Consider the following 25,359-nt stretch of genomic DNA (forward strand, 5'->3'; position numbering starts at 1 on the left):
GCAATGATGAGCTGATGGCGCATTCGCACATTAATCTTGTGTGTCGCAATAATATGCTTCAAGTCGGGTCACGCGGAGATGGGCAAGATCGCCTTGTGCGTTAAGTCACCACTCGGTCAGCGGCGTGGTCGGCCCCTCCCGACTCGATGCCGGGCAAACTGGCGTATATAAAAAATACATAGGAGAAATTAAACCACGAAAGGGACCCGCGTGGTACCCCAAGTCACACAGGCGCTTCACTTTCGGGATTTTTTTAGACTGTGAAATTGTCGCCACTTCCAGGAAAGCGAGACTAATGAAACGACTGCCCCGAAAAGCTCCGCCTGTCTCGGCCACTATTACTGACACGCCCCTCTGGTCGTCCCTGATTTTGGTTTATACAGTACGTGGCGCCACACCATGTTTCTATTTGTTATTTTCCTTGTGGTGAGTGCACAACTGCACAAGGATAGTAACAACTAGAGATGTCCCAATTGATCGGCATCCCGACCGATCACGTCATTTTCAAAGTTTTGGAATCGGCAAAAAAATATCGGACATGCCTTTTTTTAATATAGATATTTTTTTAATTAAATCGTTTTCTAATTGTATTTAACGTTACAGACATAATATGTTACACTCATCCAGAGTCTTTAATTTAGGCTTAAGGTAGGGTTATCAAATTTATCCCGTTAACGGCGGTAATTAATTAAAAAAAAAAAATTATCACGTTAAAATATTTAACGCAATTAACGCATGCGCTGCACAACCCACTCACGCATTGTCGCAGTCAATCTGTAATGGTGCCGTTTTACCTATATATAGAGCTAAAAGGCAGCGTAAAATGAGTAGAGTGATTTTTGGCAGCCTTTGGAGCCTTTTTTTAATTGGCTAAAGCCTTACAATCCCTCTCCCTTTGATTAGAAATATCTTGGGAAGCAATTTGGGGAAGAAAGGTAGTAATTGATCTTTTTCTTAACACCCTATGTTATTTCCGAATGCAGAGAAGATATATCAATTGGTACCACTACGCACAGTCATGGTTGCACTTCCCATCATGCGTTTGGGCAGAACAGTTAAATGGCTACAGTATCATTTACTGAAAGCTCAACAAATACACTAGATGACAATATTTAATCACAATATACAAAGTCACATTTATCCTTTAAGAATTACAAGTCTTTCTATCCGTGGATCCCTCTCACAGAAAGAATGTTAATAATGTAAATGCCATCTTGAGGATTTATTGTCATAATAAACAAATACAGTACTTATGTACTGTATGTTGAATGTATATATTCGTCCGAGTTTTATTCATTTTTTTGTTTTTTTTGTTAATGCATTGCCAAAATGTATATAATCGGGAAAAATTATCGGGAATGATTGGAATTGAATCGGGAGCAAAAAAAAAAAAAAAGCAATCGGATCGGGAAATATCGCGATTGGCAGATACTCAAACTAAAACGATCGGGATCGGATCGGGAGCAAAAAAACATGATCAGAACAACCCTAGTAACAACCCAAGTAACAATGTTACTTTCTTTGTTGTTTTCTCAAAGATTTTTTTTAACCGCAACTCGGCGAGTGTGACCACCCTCTGCCTCCCGTGTAATGCATTCAAATGCGTTCACGATCAAACAGTGCTTTAAAAACGGACTTGGACAAGCTAGCAAAAGAACATAGAATGTACAGTGTGTGTTTATATACATACATACACATACGTAGACACACACTGTATGGTATGACTCTTTTGGAATCACATTTTAAAATATGTTTGGTTTTGGCTCTCTCTGTCTAAAAGGTTCCCGACCCCTGGCTTAGAGCATCACATTTCCCCGCTATGACGCTGCACATAAAGTAACAAAGCGCACCCTGCTCCGGTTGCATTCACAAGCGAAAACGGACCAAACAGTGCTAGTGTGAAAGCGCCCTAAATGTCTTACCTCCTTACAAGAAAAGTGTACGTCAACCCCAGATGATAATTTGGTCCATTTACCGTAAATCCTGGACTATAAGGCGCACCTGACTATAAGCCGCCACGCATTAAAATTTGACATGAAAACAACATTTGTTCATAGATAAGCCGCACTGGACTATAGGCCGCTGTTGTCTTCACTGTATTATGGGATATTTAATCCCCAAAAATATTAATCAGTAACACTTTATTCGACAGCAACATCATCAGACTGTTATGAGACCAAATGAATCACCATGAAGCTTTGAACCAATTGGCTGCAGAGCTTCATTGCTTCAAGAAGCTTCATTTGGCCATCACTTCTCTCTTGGGGGAGACGGTCAAACTGCTGCCACCTGCTGTCAACATTGTTGTCGACCAACATGCCTCCTAGCCTGCATTGCAGCGCTACAGATATAAATAGCCATAAAAAATTCATGTACTGTGCTATTTCTTCAGGTATTGTTCTAGTTGTTTCATTAATTGATAGCTTTGGTGTTTGGTAACACTTTATTTGACAATGGCACCATAAGACTGTCATAAGACAATGATAATTATGACACTGTCGTGAGCATGAATAAATACTTATAACAGATGTTATTTAGTGTCATCAGGCAAATTATCTCACTTTTGAATGGATGTAAAAGATCCCAGCTGGACATAATGGCATAATATGCCGGATGACATTTAATGGCATCTGTCATAAGTATTTATTCATGCTCACGAAAGTGTCATAATTATAGTTTTTGAAAATAGGGCCCCTACGGATCGGCCCTGTTTCCCGTGTCATGTCGAGTGTTATTAAGTCTATGGCTCATGACAGTGTCATGTCATATTTATGACGGTCTTATGACAGTCTTATGACACCACTGTCAAATAAAGTGTTACCTATTAACCCAAATAAATCAACAACTAAGCCACAATGGACTATAAACCGTAGGATTCAAACTGAGGGGAAAAAATAGTGGCCTATAGTCCGAAAATTATGGTAGTCATTTTTAATCCCTGGTCTCATGTGACGTGTCAGTGACGCAAGGCCACATAGATGAATGGAAGCAAATGTGTTAAATTTGGTGTTATGACTCTCATACTTTCGTCTAATGGTCACTGGAAGCTCACTAAGACAACCAGAATATAAGGGCATGAAGCTCTAAAAGGACATGGCATTTAAAACAAGGGTACAGTGGCCTCCTGTAATGTGAAAGAATGACCGTCATTGCTCACACGTAGAGATCCAAGGGAACCAATTCTGCTGATCGATATATGATTAACATTCCTAACAGAGGCATCTACAAGTCTCTTGGCCTCAAGGAGAGCAAAGGCAGCCAAGACTCTTTCCCACATCTTCTCTGCCTTCAAGGTTGGAAGAGCAATTCCAGACAAGCACCGAGATATGTCTTCGCTTTGCTGCTGACAGTTTTACGACTCAATTTGGACTCAAATGTGCAAAATCTCTCCTGATGACCACCGCCAAATCATCTCCACCCCCAGTCGGAGCCCTCCCAGCATGCAAATATGGCTTTGATGGCTCGACTAGTGTGCTTTGGTAATAAGGGATGTTAATGTTTGGGGAAAATTGTGTGGTTTACAGACATTTTTATTTGGAAACAATCATCTCCTGCAGGGGGAAATCAAGAAATCGCATCAACAGAATGTTTAAAGCTGATATCTCCGGGCAGTGACATCAAACCAAAACAATCAGAATGTGACTAAATGTTTTGCAGTGGGGTTCAAAACGACACAATAAAATGAAATAAATGCTCCTTATGTGCACAAGATTTAAGGTAGATCGCTTAACAAAAAAGAGAGTAGGTCTCCATTCTTCCTGCTAACCACTTTATTTGTTTGCTCTTCACCTCTCAATTGCAACATGTAAGAGGAACACATACTGGAGCTACGTCCTTCTCTGCCTGTGCACTTTGGCGGTCATTTAAGCACTTTTCTATTTGTCTTTAAAATTCTAGCAAGTCAACACTATTTTTGGAAAAACAACCACTACAGCAGCAAAGTCACCATTTCAAGTGAAGTTGGTAAAACTGGCGGTGCTTATATAAACATTTCACACACATGACATTTAAAGGGAACCGCGGATAGAAAGACATGTAGTTGTTAAAAGATAAATGTTAGTACGAATTATAATAATTTGATATTAAAACCCCTCTTAATGTTTTCATTTTAATAACATTTGTAAAATTATTATAACTAGTATGTCACTATTGTTGTTGATGTCGCAGGGCGGTGACGTCACATGGGTACGATGGGTACGCTGCCGGACTTCTACAGTGTCACTCTTCAATTTCATAAACATGTCATCTGTTCTGCCCTTCCAATTTGAACCGGAGTGGGACATTAATGAGAAGGGCAGCAAAAGCAAAATGAACAGGAAAGACGGAATGAGACAAGTAGCGTTCATTTGTCAAGTTCGCTGGTGACAGCACTCTCCTTCTTGGGTGTACAGTAAAACACAGCAGTTTGATTATTTTTGCTGATAGCCTGTGCATCACAGCACATCAAAACGTTCATACCTTTTGCCTCTACCGAGACCGTGGCCGAGAGAATGCTGCCTTACCTTATTTTTGTCTCGTAAAAGCAGATGTCCAGATAGTTGATCATCCTGCCAGCGTTCTCAGATTTATCAGACATAACAGATTTTCCTCCCGAAGCTTTCTTCCCGGTGAATAAGCGTCACGGAAAATGAATAAATGTATTATTAAATTTATTTTGATTGCTGGATATCGTATCATTTTCTGCCCAACTGATTATAAAGACGCCTTATTTTGCACATTGAGATCTAAGAGGCAGAGAAAGGCGAGTGGACACAGGCGTTCTGATTCGTAGCTCGGACCGCGCTATTTATTGGCATAAGCTTCGGCAACTCCTCCTTCAAAACATACTATATGATACTTATGTTCAATTGTGAAAATACAAAAAAAAATATTCATATCACTCAAAAAATAACGTTCACAAAAAGAAAAGTGCTTCATTCTGTATTAATGATGCCCTATTCTCACACAACAATGCAAAAAGAACTGGCATTCACAATCAAAATAAATATGCAAAATACACATAAAACTTACTCAGACTTTGGTCAAACTCTATTTAAACATTTTAGCAACTCGTTTAGCTCAACAAATATACTGGATGGCAATATTTAGTCACAATATACAAACTATGATGCTGGGATCCATTATCAGGCGTCTTTCCTTCACAACATACAATATGGCACATTTGGCTTAAGGCGCCCGCACTGTGCCTTAAAAGGAAAACTATGGCGTCAGTCAAGGGACAAAACGCACTAATTGGCTTGATCTCTAATTAATTTAAAACTCACCATTGACACCTTGTAGCATATTTAAATCACTATCTTTCATCGTTAAAAAGTGACACTGTGGTTGACACTGTCAACAACAATGGCGACCTACCAGATAATTTTTTGGTTTAAAAATATCACAAATGTTCTTAAAAGGAAAACATTAAGAAGAGTTTTAATACCACATTATAATAACTCGTTCTAACATTTATCGTTTAAAAACGACATGTCTTTTTATCCGTGGTCTTCTTAAGCATATGCGTTATGGTTTTCAGATTATGAATTGTCATTTGAGGGAAAAAAAAAATGGCTGGACTGAAAATGTGTAAGAAGCCTTGTTTTAAATTAATTGACAGATGGCTAAATGGTTAATTAATGTAGCTTGCCAGCTATCCTCACAAAGCAGTACTGTTGCATTATGGGACAGTGAGAGCAAAGAGAAGGGAGAAGGTGGCAAGGGCTTATTTCCCTAAGTGGTCCCAAAGTGTTGGCATCACTTGATGCGTGTGTCCTCGCCAGGAGTAGAGGACACACATTCACACTCATTGCGTGTCTATGATCAGAAGCGAGGAGAGCCGTGTTTGTGACGTCTACTTTTTTTTTTTCTAGTCTCATCCGACAAGGTCATGAGCAGGTGTGCGCTGTTCAAGGTCCCAACCCTTGTTACCTAATAGGTTGGCGCAATGCTTTGTGGTGAGCACTGGCTATTGGGCAGGTATGTGTGTACTAGTCACTGCCTCGTGACAGACTTGCAGGCGGCGCCAATCATTATCCTTAAACGCAATGCTGCATAACAGAGCAAATTGCAGAGTTATGCTATGTGCTTGCATATACAGTTGCCTTTGAGGATTGTAGTCCAATACAGAAATTCATATTCATAACACACATAATGAGAATTAGTAAGAGGGTAAAAATAAAGGAGACTACTCATCTGAAAATATCATCTCATTCTTTTTGAGCCAGTACTGCTTACAGTGGGGAATTTTTTTTAAATAATTTATATGCAAATCATGGTGGAAAATAAGTATTTGGTCAATACCAAAAGTTCATCTCAATACTTTGTTATGTACCCTTTGTTGGCAATAACGGAGGCCAAACGTTTTCTGTAACTCTTTACAAACTTTTCACACACTGTTGCTGGTATTTTGGCCCATTCCTCCATGCAGCTCTCCTCTAGAGCAGTGATGTTTTGGGGCTGTCGTTGGGCAACACAGACTTTCAACTCCCTCCACAGATTTTCTATGGGGTTGAGATCTGGAGACTGACTAGGCCACTCCAGGACCTTGAAATGCTTCTTACGAAGCCACTCCTTTGTTGCCCTGGCTGTGTGTTTGGGATCAATTTCATGCTGAAAGACAAAGCCACATCTCATCTTCAATGCCGTTGCTGCTGGAAGGAGATTTTCACTCAAAATCTCTCGATACATGGCCCCATTCATTCTTTTCTTTACACAGATCAGTCGTCCTGGTCCCTTTGCAGAAAAAACAGCCCAAAGCATGATATTTCCACCCCAATGCTTCAGAGTGGGTATGGTGTTCTTCAGATGCAATTCAGTATTCTTTCTCCTCCAAACACGAGAACCTGTGTTTCTACCAAAAAGTTCTATTTTGGTTTCATCTGACCATAACACATTCTCCCAGTCCTTTTCTGGATCATCCAAATGCTCTCTAGTGAACCGCAAATGGGCCTGGACGTGTACTGGCTTCAGCAGGGGGACACGTCTGGCAGTGCAGGATTTGAGTCCCTGGCGGCGCATAATAGCCTTTGTTACTGTGGTCCCAGCTCTCTGTAGGTTATTCACTAGGTACCCCCGTGTGGTTCTGGGATTTTTGCTCACCGTTCTTGTTATCATTTTGACGCCACGGGGTGAGATCTTGCATGGAGCCCCAGATCGAGGGAGATTATCAGTGGTCTTGTATGTCTTCCATTTTCTAATAATTGCTCCCACAGTTGATATCTTTACGCCAAGCGAAGAGTGAAGAGTTACAGAAAACGTTTGGCCTCCGTTATTGCCAACAAAGTGTACATAACAAAGTATTGAAATGAACTTTTGGTATTGACCAAATACTTATTTTCCACCATGATTTGCAAATAAATTATTTAAAAATCAAACAATGTGATTTTCTGTTTTTTTTTCCACATTCTGTCTCTCTTGGTTGAGGTTTACCCATGTTGACAATTACAGGCCTCTCTAATCTTTTCTAGTAGGAGAACTTGCACAATTGGTGGTTGACTAAATACTTATTTGCCCCACTGTATGTTACAGGTGACACTTGACACTCTAAGAAAAAGGAGCTTCAGTGGCATTGTGCTAAAGAGTGCTCATTAGATACAATCAGGTGCTAAACCATGAAACGAAGCTTGACTGCTGTGCTGTTAATGATCCTCAATGAAACGGGCAGCACTTGCGCAAATGCTGTACATGCAGGAAAAATGGCATGAAATTAGATCCTGACAAGGCAATAAAGATAAGGCTTGATTAGTGTTCCTTTGAGTTTTCCACACCTTGTGAAATTAAATTCAGAACTATATTTTCTAGAAAGTAATCTCATACTACTTATATCTCTTATTTTTAAACTTGAAGGGCATGCAGTGGAGAGTAGAACATCACCAAAAGTAATGGATCAAGACCAAATTGGGCATTTTCACAAACACTGCATTTCCTATGCGTATGATAAAGGCCTTATTTTGATGAGGACTTCAGAGTCTTTTGCTTTTATTTTTTCAAAATTCCAAAAATGCTCCAAAAACACTTGTGCCATGGAGCGTCAGGAAAAGTTCCAAACACGCATCCGGACTCTTGGCACAGAACAAAAATGCCCCGGGGTAGTCAATTTTTGGCCATGGATGAATTATTGAAACTGAAAATGGTGAATTTTATCCGAAAACTGGTCCTATATGCTTTTGTTGAAGTGGTTCACAAACCTTTTACTCAAAGTACCATCTCAAAAAATACTTTCCTATCCAGGTCCCACCATGATTCACCAATTTTTAGTCTAAGCTTATGTGTTAATTGGATAAAAAAAAAAAAAAAAAAAGTTTATTCTTTGTAAAGCTCAATTATTATTTTGGGCGTCGATGGGATCCGTGACTTACACTTCTCCCGGAACCGTTCAAATTTTTATTTTGATTCTAAGTTTCGATGCGCTGACCGCCGACCGGAAAAAAATAGCTGCTGAACTCCATGAAGAAGAGGCCACATGAAGTGAGTGTTTGTGCATTGCAACTTGATTTTAATCGTAGAGCGGCGGCACTCATACGTTTGGCTGAACTTCACAAAGAAAAATGACCCGTCAGCCAAGTGCAATATTTGTAACACAGCTATATCATGCAATGGTGGCTGCACAACCAATATGATTAAACCCCTCCGGATTCATGGAATACAAGTGCCGAGCAGAGCATAGCTGAGTGCCGCGTATTTGACACGCTGCGCCGGTGTTGTGCCGAAAAATGTCCCCCCCGACGGGAGCAGCCTTTTCTTACCAACCGATGGACACGGAAATGATTTTTTTGTACTGTGAATATTGTCTGTGAAATACTTGAGTATTACTTTACTTTGCTTGAAGTAATACATCTTGTACTATGAATATGTGTAATTTTACTCTGCTTGAACTAATAAATCTTGTACTGTGAGTATGTATTATTTTACTCTGCTTGAACTAATGTCATACCTGTGTGATTGTCATTGGGATATGGTCGTGAAAACCTGTAGACTAATACATTTCTGTTCAAAGATGGTTATGTGGCCCAGTCCACAATTTGTTACCAAAATACAGTACTAGTATTTTGTGTAATTTATTTATTTAAAACTGATTTTACAGTCGTAAATCCATTACTGTAATGCGTCCATGGAAACATTTGACGTTTTCACCTCAATTAAGCCTCATAAATAAGCGCTACCGTCAGGGGGGACATTTCACACGGGGAGGGACATTTTTCGGCACAACACCGGCCCTCTAACCAGTCAGAACCAGGTAAGTAAAACAATAAATGACGTCTGTCTTCTGCTGCCCCCGCGAACCAACCCTGGATTCAGCGGTAGATGATGGATGGATGGATGGATGGATGGATGGATGGATGGATGGATGGATGGAATAGTATGAGAATGAGTCGCATTATTATGCCGGGGTCATGTACTGTAGCTATATAAGCAGCTACTTACTTCACGTAGTGCATTGTCGCCTCCATTAAAATCAACAGTAATAAAAGCATCTTTTGTTTTAGAGATGGTTTTACAAATTATTTTGCCTCATCTACATCAAATTATAATCAATAGAAGAATTCATACTAATGCTTCGTCATAGCTCCCAGCTAAGGTGCATGTATGTAAAGTGCATACCGGCTCACAGCTACATTGCTCCTACGTAATATTTGAGACTTTCTCGTAGCAATAGATTGACTAATCTCATAGTCCTTTTTTAAAATTTAACAATTTGGCCCTTTGGCCCTAATACTCCGTCGTATCAACGTACTTCACTAAAGTGATACGTGATATTTATTCATCTACTCTGCTGTGTTTGGTCTGAGGAGGACCTTGCTGTCAGATCTCGCGTTCTCATATTTATGCCTTCAAGCTTCATCTACACCCAGTGAATGTGTGTTCTCTACTGCAGGAGACACTGTCTGTCCAGAACGTTCACGCTTACTGCCTGAGAAGCAGATATGGTAATTTCCTCAACAAAAACTGTTTCTGATTTTATACTGTACCTGCTGCTAATCTGGACTGGGTTTTAGAAGTTGTGTTTGTTTGCTTGTTTGTTTGTTTGATATTCTGCACCAGGTTACCCCATTACTGGGAGCTCAATAACATGTAAAAACACCTGCAGCATGAGATACTCTAAAACATAGGCAAAAGAACATGTGTAAATGTTTACTCGGTGAGGTTTTGAAAAATAAACATCTTTTGAAAGTGCACTCCTATACATGGTAAAATAACCCTATGACAAATTCGTAGCAAAATTAATTAGAAGTTTATATACAGTGCCTTGCAAAAGTATTCGCCCCCCTTGAACCTTGCAACCTTTCGCCACATTTCAGGCTTCAAACATAAAGATATAAAATTTTAATTTTTTGTCAAGAATCAACAACAAGTGGGACACAATCGTGAAGTGGAACAAAATTTATTGGATAATTTAAACTTTTTTAACAAATGAAAAACTGAAAAGTGGGGCGTGCAATATTATTCGGCCCCCTTGCGTTAATACTTTGTAGCGCCACCTTTTGCTCCAATTACAGCTGCAAGTCGCTTGGGGTATGTTTCTATCAGTTTTGCACATCGAGAGACTGACATTCTTGCCCATTCTTCCTTGCAAAACAGCTCGGGCTCAGTGAGGTTGGATGGAGAGTGTTTGTGAACAGCAGTCTTCAGCTCTTTCCACAGTTTCTTGATTGGATTCAGGTCTGGACTTTGACTTGGCCATTCTAACACCTGGATACGTTTATTTTTGAACCATTCCATTGTAGATTTGGCTTTATGTTTTGGATCATTGTCCTGTTGGAAGATAAATCTCCGTCCCAGTCTCGGGTCTTGTGCAGATACCAACAGGTTTTCTTCCAGAATGTTCCTGTATTTGGCTGCATCCATCTTCCCGTCAATTTTAACCATCTTCCCTGTCCCTGCTGAAGAAAAGCAGGCCCAAACCATGATGCTGCCACCACCATGTTTGACAGTGGGGATGGTGTGTTAAGGGTGATGAGCTGTGTTGCTTTTACGCCAAACATATCGTTTTGCATTGTGGCCAAAAAGTTCAATTTTGGTTTCATCTGACCAGAGCACCTTCTTCCACATGTTTGGTGTGTCTCCCAGGTGGCTTGTGGCAAACTTTAAACGAGACTTTTTATGGATATCTTTGAGAAATGGCTTTCTTCTTGCCACTCTTCCATAAAGGCCAGATTTGTGCAGTGTACGACTGATTGTTGTCCTATGGACAGACTCTCCCACCTCAGCTGTAGATCTCTGCAGTTCATCCAGAGTGATCATGGGCCTCTTGGCTGCATCTCTGATCAGTTCTCTCCTTGTTTGAGAAGAAAGTTTGGAAGGACGGCCGGGTCTTGGTAGATTTGCAGTGGTCTGATGCTCCTTCCATTTCAATATGATGGCTTGCACAGTGCTCCTTGAGATGTTTAAAGCTTGGGAAATCTTTTTGTATCCAAATCCGGCTTTAAACTTCTCCACAACAGTATCTCGGACCTGCCTGGTGTGTTCCTTGGTTTTCATAATGCTCTCTGCACTTTAAACAGAACCCTGAGACTATCACAGAGCAGGTGCATTTATACGGAGACTTGATTACACACATGTCGATTCTATTTATCATCATCGGTCATTTAGGACAACATTGGATCATTCAGAGATCCTCACTGAACTTCTGGAGTGAGTTTGCTGCACTGAAAGTAAAGGGGCCGAATAATATTGCACGCCCCACTTTTCAGTTTTTTATTTGTTAAAAAAGTTTAAATTATCCATTAAATGTTGTTCCACTTCACGATTGTGTCCCACTTGTTGTTGATTCTTAACAAAAAAATTAAATTTCATATCTTTATGTTTGAAGCCTGAAATGTGGCGAAAGGTTGCAAGATTCAAGGGGGCTGAATACTTTTGCAAGGCACTGTAAGTAAAAAAATAATCGAGAAGAAATTAATGTAAACTCAACCTAAATTATTGTAAACTACTATGTCATTATGCACAGTTTGATCATTAGCATTGTGCTCACATTTAGAGAAATACATGAACCTTCACCTTTAATTATGATTCTAAAACATATTGCAAGTTAAATAAAACTGAAATGTAGTTAACAAATGCACTTTATTACATAAGGTCAAGCCACTTTAACATTGCACAGTCTGGACTTTTAATTTAGTGTTCAGGAAATGTTTATTTCACAATTAATCCTGCAAAATAATTACTGTACAGACATTCAGAACTAAATGTGTTTTTGTTAGCAGCTTTACAAAATCATCCATTTTGTGACAGAACTGCAGAAAATAGTATTTATAACATACAGTTCGTCAAACAGCATCCTTGAACTGACTGTGTGTCAGTTTGATTTGTGGTTCACTGTAGCAAACAGACAAACATGTTATCCCACCCTGTTTCTATAATTTCCTCCTAACTGAAGGAAGGGTGTGATATAGCATCAGCAGTATTAAATAGAACACTTAACACCTGTAGCTCTTCTTTATCTGCCATCATTCAGTGGAAGACAGGTGAACCCATGAATGTTGTCGCCAAAGATAGTCTCACATATGAATTACAACAGTTGAAGCTCATCTTTTATTCCTCTGGTGCACAAGCGTACTGGCGCCGCAAAGGGTGCGGCGGCAGGTGAAGATGAGCTCCATTTGAGCAGATGCCATTTTGGAAGGCGGCGTGACCGTGACAGTGGACAGCTGCATAGCATCATAAAACACAAATGCTTACTCGCTGAGCTGAGAAACGCAAGACTGAGTTGAGCATAAATTATACACAGCCATCTGTTTATCTCAACATGTAATATTTCAAAGCAGTTTGTGATTGCACACAGTGTATTGTCAAATAGTTGCCCCGCAGGTTTCAATTAATTGCTGAATGGGCCCTACACTTAAAATACCCTCAATATACCTTTTTAAATACTAGTAGTGCAATAACGCACAGTCACATTTGCTATAGCAACATTTTTACTAATAACTTGGAGGTGGGTAGTAACGCGTTACATGTACTCTGTTAAATATACCGTATTGGCCCGAATATAAGACGGTGGTTTTTTGCATTGAAATAAGATTGAAAAAGAGGGGGGTCATCTTATATTTGTGGTCTAGACATTATACCCATTCACGACACTAGATGACGCCAGATATCATTGAAGCGATGTTCTGTAATGTCAGATCTCAGCTACTCTCCCCATTCATGACGCTAGATGGCGCCAGATATCATTGAAGCGATGTTCTGTCATGACAGATCTCAGCTACTAGTTTAACCAGTTTGCATTATTTTATTGCAATGTTTTTCCTTATTCAGATTTGTTTCAAGACTACAGTTACAGTTAGACTTCATTTTGATAGTTAATGCAGTTAATGCAATTTTGTTGTTTTTAGGGCTGTCAAAATTATCGCGTTAACGGGTGGTAATTAATTTTTTTAATTAGTCACGTTAAAATATTTGACGCAATTAACACACATATCCCGCTCAGACAGATTTAAATGACAGTAGAGCGAAATGCCCACTTGTTAATTGTGTTTTATGAAGTTTTGCCGCCCTCTGCTGGCGCTTGGGTGCGACTGATTTCATAGGCTTCAGCACCCATGAGCATTGTGTAAGTAATTATTGACATTAACAATGGCGGGCTACTAGTTTATTTTTTGATTGAAAATTTGACAAATTTTATTAAAACGAAAACATTAAGAGGGGTTTTAATATAAAATTTCTATAGCTTGTACTAAAATTGATCTTTTAAGAACTACAAGTCTTTCTATCCATGGATCGCTTTAACAGAATGTTAATAATGTTAATGCCATCTTGTTAATTTATTGTTATAATAAACAAATACAGTCCTTACGTACCGTGTGTTGAATGTATATATCCATCTTGTGTCTTATCTTTCCAATCCAACAATTTATTTTACAGAATATATAATTTACAGAAAAATATGGCATATTTTATAGATGGTTTGAATTGCGATTAATTGCGATTAATTACGATTAATTAATTTTTAAGCTGTAATTAACTCGATTAAAAATTTTAGTTGTTTGACAGCCCCAGTTGTTTTATCACAATAGATTGGTTTATTTACATTTCAAACACCAGAAGCCATTCATTTTATGAATGTGATTGCACTTTAGTTTACATCTTTACATGTTCAGTTATTAAAGATTTGAATGAGGCAAAATAACATGCTTTTTCTCTCAAATATGTTGTTATAATAATTTGTTTCAGATCTACTGTAATTATTTTCTGTATAAAAATTAATTTGGTGTTCAAAAAGTCTTTTTTCAAACTTGAGTCTTAAAAAAGAGGGGGTCGTCTTATAATCAGGGCCGTCTTATATTCGGGCCAATACTTGAGTAACCTTTTGAGAAAAATGTACTTCTAAAAGTAGTTTTACTAAACCGTACTTTTTACTTTTACTTGAGTAGATTTGTGAAGAAAAAAACACTACTCTTGCTCTGCTACTTTGGGCTGCACAAGAGTTGTTACATTTTTCCTCTTTATTCTTCATATTAGATTTTTTTTTTTCCCCCCAGCGATGCTGTGGTGGCTACCACTACCACCACAATTTAGTGTTTCAAGATTTAGTTAATTATTTATGTGATATTTTTTTCGACATGTATTTTCTAATGGGTGCACACTTTAGTTAATATTTGTCTGAATGCTTATTAGATTTTATTTGCCAATTTGAGGTAACGACCACAGCTGTGTAAGATCTGGCACCTACCATTCTGAAGGGGGGTTATTTAAGTTGATTTGATTCTGATTGTTTGGAGTAAAGTTTTCACTGTTTGTTTAGATGCACATTAGTTAATTACTGTTTGAATATATGTATATTTTTCATCTGTTGTCGTTTTATTAAGTTGACAATGTTTGGTTAATTTGTCATACCTCCTTCAGGTGGTCGTTAGTAGAGTCCGCCCTAATTTAAACGGCCACAGAGATGTGTCTGGAGGTCAGTTTGGTTGAAGCGTTTTGTTATGTTGGCTTCTTTTATGTTGGGCCCAAGATATTTTGTTAAACTGTTTCTTTTGTGACTTTTATTAAATTGGATTTTCACCTAAGTTGAAACACCAGTGTCCATGCGTATGTTGGTCCACTACAGATGCCAAGAGTAGCACTACCTATTTCACTAATGAGACATCGCAACAATAATCACATGACTACATTATACTAATTAGATGTAAGCTTGCCGTTCTATGATTACGCCAGCCTGTTCAATCACTTGTCGCCTTTGTAGCACCGTAAAAAATGAACTATTTTACATAGAGCGCTGCCCTCAACATGACTTGAAAGTGCAGATTTTAACCTCTCTCCCAGTCTTTATTGGGCACCGAGTGACCACGGAAAACCGGAGATATGATCTTTTCAATTTCATAATCGTAACTATGAAGGAACTATCAACTATTCAAGCTAGGAATTATTTTCTCCACTAGAGGGCACTCATGCTCTTTGCACGAATAATGCTTCATTTCTGTAATTTTCTTTTGTCGCTGGAATTCAATGATTTTCTCTTTTTTTGTACTTCTTTGGCTTAATGTGGTTATGTAATGAGTTGTTGTACAGTATCACTGTAACAACAGTTCATATAGATAATTTTGTTTTTTTTACCCCCGAGCACAAATTTGTAAGCAGTTAATCACAATGTTACTCATTACTTCAGTATTCTTTTCATAAAATAATTTTTTACTTGCACTTGAGGACATTTTTTGGATGACTACTGTTACTTCTACTTGAGTCATATTATTTTAAAGTAACACTACTCCTACTTGAGTGTAATTTTTGGCTACTCTATCCACCTCTGGTTATGTTTGATTCACTACAACCTTGTAAACCTTGGTGTCAAATAAAATATAAGTATCTTTTTGAGAGAAAATTCTACCAAGCAAACACTATGAATAAATTTAGCAGCTACATCTGACTGCAAAATGTCAAATACCCTTCATGTTGGGATCACTCAGCAGGAGAGGGGCTTCATTTGCCAACCAGATGTCTTGTTTGACAGGTGAACCATGTGACGCTTGGCCCTCTGTCCCCTTTATCTCTTTTCGCTAATTACAACAGCAGGGATTGTGTGTGCTGGTTGGAAACGTCTTTCCAATGTCACAAAAAGGACAGAACACGGCAGGCCTGATCACATTCGTTTAGATGCAAAAACTGCTTTGTGTTGGAAAATTATGACACAAGCTTGTCATGGCTGTTCCATTTTCATGTGCCGATCATGGTTATGAATAACTGCTTGTGCAAACAAAGGTCAGATACTTTGGTCCAGTATGTACTTTAGCCAAATAGAATAATCTGATTACGTCACGATTAATTCCATGGTGGGTGAGGTTCAAACAAGTTTAAGCAAGAATTGCTCTCAACTCATCAATCACTGGCGTTTACTTTCTCCTGTGAATGATGTCAACAACACATGACTGAGTTTCTTGCAAATGAAGACCATCAGTTAGATGAGGAAGTCAGACTTCATAGAATAATGAAGCAAGCGCCCCCTCTATTGACCTTAGACTGTTATTGCACACCTAATTTACTGTTTTTGAAAATATTAAAAAGTAATGGACCATTTTAAAGAGAACCCGGATAGAATGACTTGTAGTTATTAAAAGATTAATGTTATTCTGAGTTGAAATAATTTGATATTGAAACCCTTCTTGATGTTTTCATTTTTATACTATTTGTAAAATTAGTTTAACTAGTAGGTCGCCAATGTTTTTGACGTTGCAGGGCGGTGACATCACATGGTTACGTTGCCGGGCTTCTAGCGTATGACTCTAGCTACATAAACATGTTATCTGTTCAACCCTTTCAGTTTGAACCAGAGAGCAACATTAATGAGCATGACAGCACTGTCTATTTCATAAAACGAGCAGCAAAAGCAAATTGAACAGGAAAGACGGGATGAGATGTGACCAGAGTAAGAAAAAAAAAACGGTGTTCAGCCAAAATATGCTCCAAGAGGCCAATTTGACACCCAAAGTGCACTTTCAGCTTGTTTTGTTTATATGCATACAGGCAGAACATACTAAAGACTCCTTAAGAAAACACTTAAACGTAGTAGTATCAAATAAAGGTGGTTTGAATATGCTACATGAGTAATGTGGTCAACAGATCAACAATATGCATTAAAGCTACCACAAGAAAACACGATGCTTAAAAGTAGGAGAAGGAAAACACATGCAAAAAGTATTTTGAGGCAATGAAAAGGTAATAAAAGACTCAATTAAAATAATAATAAGTACTTGCTGCTTTTAACCCAGGAACGCATATGTTGGATGTCTCGCCGTATAAAAAGAATTGCAGTAACCTGGTGTTCTGCCAAAATGTCCCACATCGGCGAAACGTTTACACTAGGTGAATATGACACACAAAAGACTACCATGCGCTTTTAGCTTGTTTTCTTTGGATGCATAGGCAGAACATACTAAAAAATGCCTTAAAAAATACTTAATGTGGTCAACAGATCAACACTGCTTTAAAGCTACCAAAAGAAAACACAATTGTTAAAAGTATGAGAGGGAAATACACGCAAAAAGTATTTTTGAGGAAATGAAAAGGTAATAAAAATCTCAATTAAAAACAAAAATAGTGATTTCTCGTTGCTTGTAACAGATTGTGCGGATGGGTGCGCACTGAGCATTGTGTAGGATGTCTCGGCGAATAGCAAGGAACGGCATACCGCAGGCATGCTATTTTTAGACCGTGACGTCACATTGTAAAGCGGAAGTAAAGCCGAAGTGGGACATTATAGAACCGCTCTCGCATAGAAACCGTGTTAATTTGGCTACTTTTCTCCAGTAATCTTTCAATAACGAACAAGCCGATCACACATTGCTTTTTTGGAACTTTTAGAAACGACTCTAGACATTACGACATGTGAAGGATGTTTTCTTCATAAGTTTCCCGAGAAAAAAAACAAAAAACAAAAAAAAAACTCGGAGCAAAAAATGTAAAGAATGAATCAACATGCGCGGACTTTTAATGTCAGCTCGGCAGTAAACTTTTGTGCAATAAACATTTTGTTGGGTTGGCATGGGTCTTTCAGAGGACAAAGAGGTAAGCCATTTTGATATTTTAAACTTATTTTTTAGCGTGACGTTGTGCCGTGCTGCTTCTGTCTGACAATGAATGGCATTAAAAGAAATAAAATGGTATCTGACTGCCACTGTTACCTTTTCTGCTTGAAAAAGAAAACAACTTTAGTAAGGGGTAAGTGTAAATAAATTATAGAATAAGGATTTGTTATCAATGAAAAAATTAAGAGTGTTCGTTGGCTGTCACTGAGTAGAATTTGCGATCGCTACACTAAAAATAAATTACTCCCAAGAACGGTCAGAGAGGTAGGACAACCAGAGGATATAATATATAGGAAAGATAGGGCTGGTGGTAAAGGATAGCTTGTTGAAACCGGAGAATGTCATTGTCAGTCGCCTAAGAAAAAGGTGTCAATAAAAAAACTAAGGCTATGCTAAGGTCGGCTTGTTTTTTTCGTCTTTTTCAGCCCTCGACACTCAAGCCATCTCTTTAACTGAACATTTTTATGTACTTCCACATCTTTGCAAGTGAATTTGGCACCAGGGACATCATTTTCGGAGCGATTTGGTAGGTTTAGCTTTGTAAACATCTCCTTAGTACACGATTTCCATTCATTTCCTATTGTGGACAAACGGTGGCGTGTCCACCCTCAGCAATAGTAGGTAACGTCATGAATACTAATGAGCGGAAATGACGTGTTGCCCGCGGTACGCCATTGCAGAACACCGGTAGTATTCGTTGAGTGACAGAGACAATCTACGTCATCACCCCAAGCATCCATAAAACATGGCGCCCTCCGTAGGTCAAAACATGTAAACATGTATTGTTAAATCAATGGCAATATTTTGTGTTTCTGATAACATATTTTAGTAAAACTGAACAATTTTGGCTTATTAGAGGCTACAAGTCTTTTAGTTCGAGGTTCCCTTTAAATTATGGTGATCAGTCGGCATACTTTTTTAAAATCCTTATACATTATATTTTACTGGCTACGTCACTATAGGCTATATATTTTGGAGCATGTAGTGAGGTGAAAAAAAACAGTTTTCATTCTCAGTTGCACTGATAAACTGCACGTTTCAATTTGCAGCGGCCTTTTTTCGTGCAGTACACCTGTGCCACAATCATGCGTGCTAATCGAGTGTCTTATGGATTCTCTCGGTAAAGAAGTGCTAACTAATAGATTCCGACGGATTTATTTTTAGGAGAAGTTGGTATTTTGTGAACATAGCAAAGTCATATCTTTCAGCTCATGTAAAAATAGGAGCAGAAATAAAAATTAGTGCTGTCAAATTTATCGCATTAACAGGCGGTGATTATTATTATTATTTTTTTAATTAATCAGATTACAATGACGACTTTTTTTGCACATTGAGAGCTAAGAGGCAGAGAAAGCAGAGTGGACACAGGCGTTCATTGGACCACACCGCTTATTGGCATAAGCTTCGACAACTCCTTCACGACAAACATGAGTATCATTTAGTGAAAGCACAACAAAAATAATATTCCTATCTCTCAAAAAAATTATGTTCATTCCCAATAAAAATAGCTATGCAAAATACACATATAATTACTCAGACTTTGGTCAAACTCTATTCAAATATTTCGTGTAGCTCAACAAATACACTGGATGGCAATATTTAGTCACAATATACAAACTATCAAATGAGCGTGAAGTACAGTGGAAACTGGGGACTACGGCGTCATTCGAGGGAGAAAACACACTCATTGGCTTGATTTCTAAGTAATTTAAAACTCGCCATTGACACCTTGTGGTGTACTTCAATCACTACCCTAGGTAGTTAAAGACACTGTGGAAGAACGGCAGGGATTTTTTAAATGAAAATTTTACAAATTTTATTAAAACGAAAACATTAAGAGGGGTTTTAATATAAAATTACTATAACTTGTACTAACATTTATCTTTTAAGAACTACAAGACTTTCTATCCATGGATCCCTTTAACAGAAACAATGTTAATAATGTTAATGCCATCTTGTGGATTTATTGTTATAATAAACAAATACAGTACTTATGTACAGTATGATGAATGTGCATATCCATCTTTTGTCTTATCATTCCATTCCAACAATAATTTATAGAAAAATATGGCATATTTTAGAGATGGTTTGAATTGCAATTAATTACAATTAATTAATTAAGCTGTGATTAATTTGATTTAAAAACAATAATAATAATAATTGGATCGTTTGACAGCCCTAATAAAAGTATCACGTCTCGTTTTCAGTCTATTATGTGAAGTTTGTGTGCCTGAATTCAATATTGTTACAATATAGTTGCACCAGATGGCAGTGCCGCCTTGTTTATCCATCCCAATTCCCCAGCCAAGCCCCCTCCTCATCTCCATCCTCTTCTTCCAGCTCAGTGGGTCCGGCGCGACAGTCAGAATCTTCTCGCCATGCCGGTCACGCCCCACACAGATATCAGCCTGTTTCTCCACGAACACATCCTCACATGAACACCATATAACATTATGTAAGCAGCCACATATACTACAGTGTCAATCATGCACAGACTCAACTCCAAATATGGGCCTTCAACAAGCTGCAGCTCTCACCATGTTGTCCTCCCATCCCCCCCTCAATCAAATTGCTGTGTTTTCAAGCCCATTGAAGAGAGATGAGCCCACACATAACTATTTTTAACCATTATTATAGTCATCAGTGAGTGACATCTTAATGGCGGCACCATGGTACTCAAGAGCAGAACACACCGGTTCCTTATGGGAAATCAGTCAGGTCAAACCAAATGGAAAGTTCTATCATCCTTAATTGTGGATGCAATCATATGACACGTTATATATATATTTGTCATTTAACACACCTGCTGTGAAATTTAAGTCTATTTCGAAACGTCGTGACGGGAACAAGGCTTGAAATGTGTCCTCAATGACGTCTGCACGCCGACAACCCCACCCAGACTCCTCTCCCACCACCCACCAAAAAGAAGAAGAAAAAAAAGGCATTTTGTAAAATATAGCACTGAAGCCTCTCAGAATACAACCCTGGATCAATCGAAGTAGCACTTATTTACTGTTGTGCCAATGAATAAACACTGTTGGTAGAAAAAGCTCAGTTATTTATTGACAAAAATGCCATTACACAAACACGCACACAAATGCACACACACATTTTAAGCACAGTCTCTCGTACGTGCTGGAGACAGAGAGACCATCACCATGGAAACAAACGTCATGTAGCCTTGTCTCCCACCCCCCGCCACCGCCGTTCTCCCCCTCCTCCCCAATATGAACTCACCCCTACCCCTTTATCTTCCTCGCTGCATTTCTGTTCAACCATCTATCTAGCCAACTCTCCATTTATCCATCTATCCATCATCCATCAATAGGTATCGAACCAGCGGCCTGGTTTGAGGTAATTGCACAGCTAGTTGCAGTTATCTAGCAACAGATGGACTCATTTGCCTTCTGTCCAGCCACAGAGGTCAAATCATTCAAAAACAACTGATGCTCCAAACTAAAAATTTGGGGTCTACTAGGACGATGTTTGAAAAAGTAAATATAGCGACCAACCTGACTGAGCTTGTGTATACTAGCTCCTCTCTGTTCACAGCTGTTTTTATTGGAAGCAGCAGAAATGGGTGAATGGTGACTACCTCTAAACAGCTCCTAAATTTTTATTTTGACGTGAAATTCAACGGTGACATCAAAATTCATATTTAAGCTTTATTTGGGATACCATTTTGCATAGGCGGAGTTTGACTTTTGGGGCAGGGGGGGGCACAACATGTTGATGACCCCGAAACGCAGTGTCAGCAATAAAATTAACTTACAAAAATATTTATAATAAAAAGTTGACAATGAGCGTTTTTTTGTTTCCCATCATTCTTGAGGGGAATTCTATATCAGGTGCTTAGGCAATACTTTTCGCCAAGATCGTCATCCATTGAATATGGTACACCCGCTGGTGTCGTGCCGATGTAGTTACCACCATCAAAAATTGTATCCCCTGAGCGGACCCATATGGAGGTAGTTTTGTGTCTTTATTTTTCAATCAAAAAAACGTTGCTTCAATCAAATTATATATTGTCAACCCCCCAAAAGAATCGCGTTTGAATGTAAAAATAAATTTGTAACTCAAAAAATGCATGTGAAAGCTATTTTTTATATATTGTCAACCCCCCAAAAGAATCGCGTTTGAATGTAAAAATAAATTTGTAACTCAAAAAATGCATGTGAAAGCTATTCTTAGATTTTTTTTTTTTTTTTTTTTTTTTTTTATTGAAGCAACTTTTTTGACTGAAGTAATGTTTATTTGTGTTTGGGCCACATTTTGGCTAGGACATTTTTGTCTTTATTATTCAATCAAAAAATAAGTTGCTTTAAAAATATGTTTAAAAAGAAAAAAGAAATTTCAATCATAGAAAAAAGTTTTTGAATGCGAAAAAATATTTGAGCTTGAAAAATTTGCATTTGAACACTTAATTTTTCATTGAAAAAGTTTTCTTTGATTGAAGCAATCCTTTTTGTGTTTGGGTCATATTAAAGGTAGGACATTTGTGTCTCAATCATTCAATCCCTCAAAAAGTTATATTTATTATTTTAAATGTTTTCAATCAAAGAAAATAATCATATGAAAAATAAAATTGCTCTCCCCAATTTAAAAAAAAAAAAAGAATTATATGCAAAGCAAATGACCGTCTAAGGTGCTAGTCACATAATCTGTTAGAAAAATAAATTTGACCCATTGTAAAAATATGTTTTTTGTTCATTTCATTCATTTTTGTTGCAGTTTTATTGCCTTACAATTTTTAAATATATAGGAAAGTAAATTACATCCAATGACACTTTTCGGCCACCAGGTAGGGCCTGGCGCCCTTGGGCCCCCCTTAAAATCCGCTTATGCCATTTTGACCAATAAACTTTGGAGTACACATGTCAAACGGTTTAGTGTTTTGGTATGTATTACACAACCTATAGTTCTCTAACAGGGTGCTGAATAAATCAAGTCAAAGCTTGGATGTTAATTTAGTTTGATTTAAAGTGCATTTTAGTTTCATTCCGGTATTTCACTTGAAATTTTTGTCCTTATTATGTGAGTAAATTGAGGCCTACGATGACACAACTCAATATGACTCACTCCTTGTAAACTTTAACAGTATTGGGCTTCTCTGTTGGAATAACATCATAATCCACAGATGTGCTCAGTCTGTCAAGCAGCGAAATGGAATGTGACCATCATCAATTTTATTAACAACTCACACGTTATCCTTTACATCACATGCATAATGCTGAGCCACAGTCACGGTGATTAAACCTTAACATCCCGTTGTTTTATGACACCCAGCCTGGCGCTCACTGTGGTATTTATCGGCATTGAAGCACATGTTTGAATGCACTAAACATGGTTTGTGTCCAGAGTGCTTTATTTCCTTTATAGGCAAATTCAATTAGCAGAATTCAAATTGAACCTCATGTAGAGAGGGTATATGTTTATGTTTGGTCTGCATTGACAGTCTTCACAGCCCTGTTAAAATGCCACAACTTTCGAATGTCACATACACAAAAAAAACAAAAAAAACAAAAAAAAACACACTATTATCCTTGTTTTATGCATACATATGGTAAGGAATTGTAAGAAAGTCGTGAGTCATACTAATTAAACATTTCTAGGCTTGTGTTTTCCCTCTCCTGGACTCATTCCCAATGTGAGTGTCTCCTATCTCTTCTTTCTGACAGGTTCATCTCATACGCACTGATCCATCACGAGGCGAATCAAAGGCCATCAATATCCTGTGGCAAAGCTCCCTCATTCTCCACTTCTCTGCTATTCCTCTCGCTGTTCTCTAGGAAGAAAAACCTTGAGGGCTTGAGGAAATCAGGTAGGAAGGAAGGTTTAACTCAAGACCTAAATGTTTTACATCATTAACAAGTTTGGAAAAGTAATCAATGTAAGGTGCAAACCTTTAAAGTGCATGTGACAGCATACAGAAAAAATCTTAAATAGCATTACTATATGAATTAGAATCATATTTTGAGACGATTCGACTATATACAACAATTTGGCAAAGCGCAGATGATGATAAATTAATTGTCTTTGAACCTGCCGTTTAGCCCCTGCCTGTCATTATAGTGCTCTAGCGTCTCCAGCTGGACGATAACGTCGGCAGGGTCACGATTTCATCTGATTTAGAATTCAGCCCATTGATGGGGAATTATTCAGAATGAGGAAAATGTGTCAAAGAGAGCAGCAAAATGTCATTGTTTCAATCCCTCTACATCAATATTTGTACAGGATATTCATTTTATCTAAGTATTTTTCACATTTGCTAAATAAATGGTATGGTCATGAAAAAAAAACAGTCATGTGCTAAATGGAATATGAAATATTAAAAAAGCATTTATTCACTAAAACATGGCAAAATTACTCCGTAATGGCCTAAACTGTCGACTTCTTGCACCTCCCAAATTATATTTTATGCCACCGGCATTAGTCCGGCTTTTGTCATTTCTCTGCCCCGGCCTCGAAGAGCGTGAACACACCAGGAGGTGTGACAGCTAGCCGACATGCTAACATGAACCGAGCGGCGTTTCCGAGTCTAATTCTTGCCTTTCATAGCGAAAAATCACACAAAACTACCTCGTAACATGTCAAACGGCAGCGGGGTTGTCGCTCCTTTGCTGGGGAAGCAGCTGGAAAAACCAGCCAACGCCGGAGGAGCACGTAGCTGCCTGAGCCCAACCCGAGGATAGTGGTCTATTGCCAGGCACGCAAAGAGGGCAGAGGGGCTGAAAGTCTGGACGATATGGAGAACCGCATGAGCATAAGCCGAGTGAAGCGCTCTTCTGGCGGGCATGCGAAGAGGAACGAGGGGGGTGTGCGACAAGCCGTCGGTTGTCGACCGAGTGGCATTCTCAGTGAACAAGGAGCATAGTCAGCCACAAAATGCAAGCCACCTCCGTATTAAAACGTGTGCCATGATCCCAGTATTTGACGTAATGCAAAACACAATGTTTACCCACTTACTCGTAAGTCCAATTGTCCCACAGTTGTCACTTGTTTTGGCCAAATTCGAGGTAAACGGGAACTCAAAAATGCTCACATGCCTCTCCCTGGTGCAGCAACAAAACCCTGCAGCACATTTCTCTCTCTCTCTCTCTCTCTCTCATGATGCGAAAAATGAATTAATGCGCAAAATCAGCTGAATCCACAGTCCATTTGAGTCCTATAAAGCAATGCTGTATTGTGAGATGCTGACCCGGGGGACGTCACATTCTAATTCGTCCTCAACCCAAGACTGGAGCCGAAAATCACTCACTTTCATGGCGCGGGATCCAAAACATTTAATATATCGATCGCTTCTACACACGACAATATGAAATAAACATGCTTTTTTGTTTTATAGTCATATGATAAATAC

Source organism: Corythoichthys intestinalis, chromosome 22, assembly GCF_030265065.1.
Source record: "Corythoichthys intestinalis isolate RoL2023-P3 chromosome 22, ASM3026506v1, whole genome shotgun sequence".
Taxonomy (NCBI): domain Eukaryota; kingdom Metazoa; phylum Chordata; class Actinopteri; order Syngnathiformes; family Syngnathidae; genus Corythoichthys; species Corythoichthys intestinalis.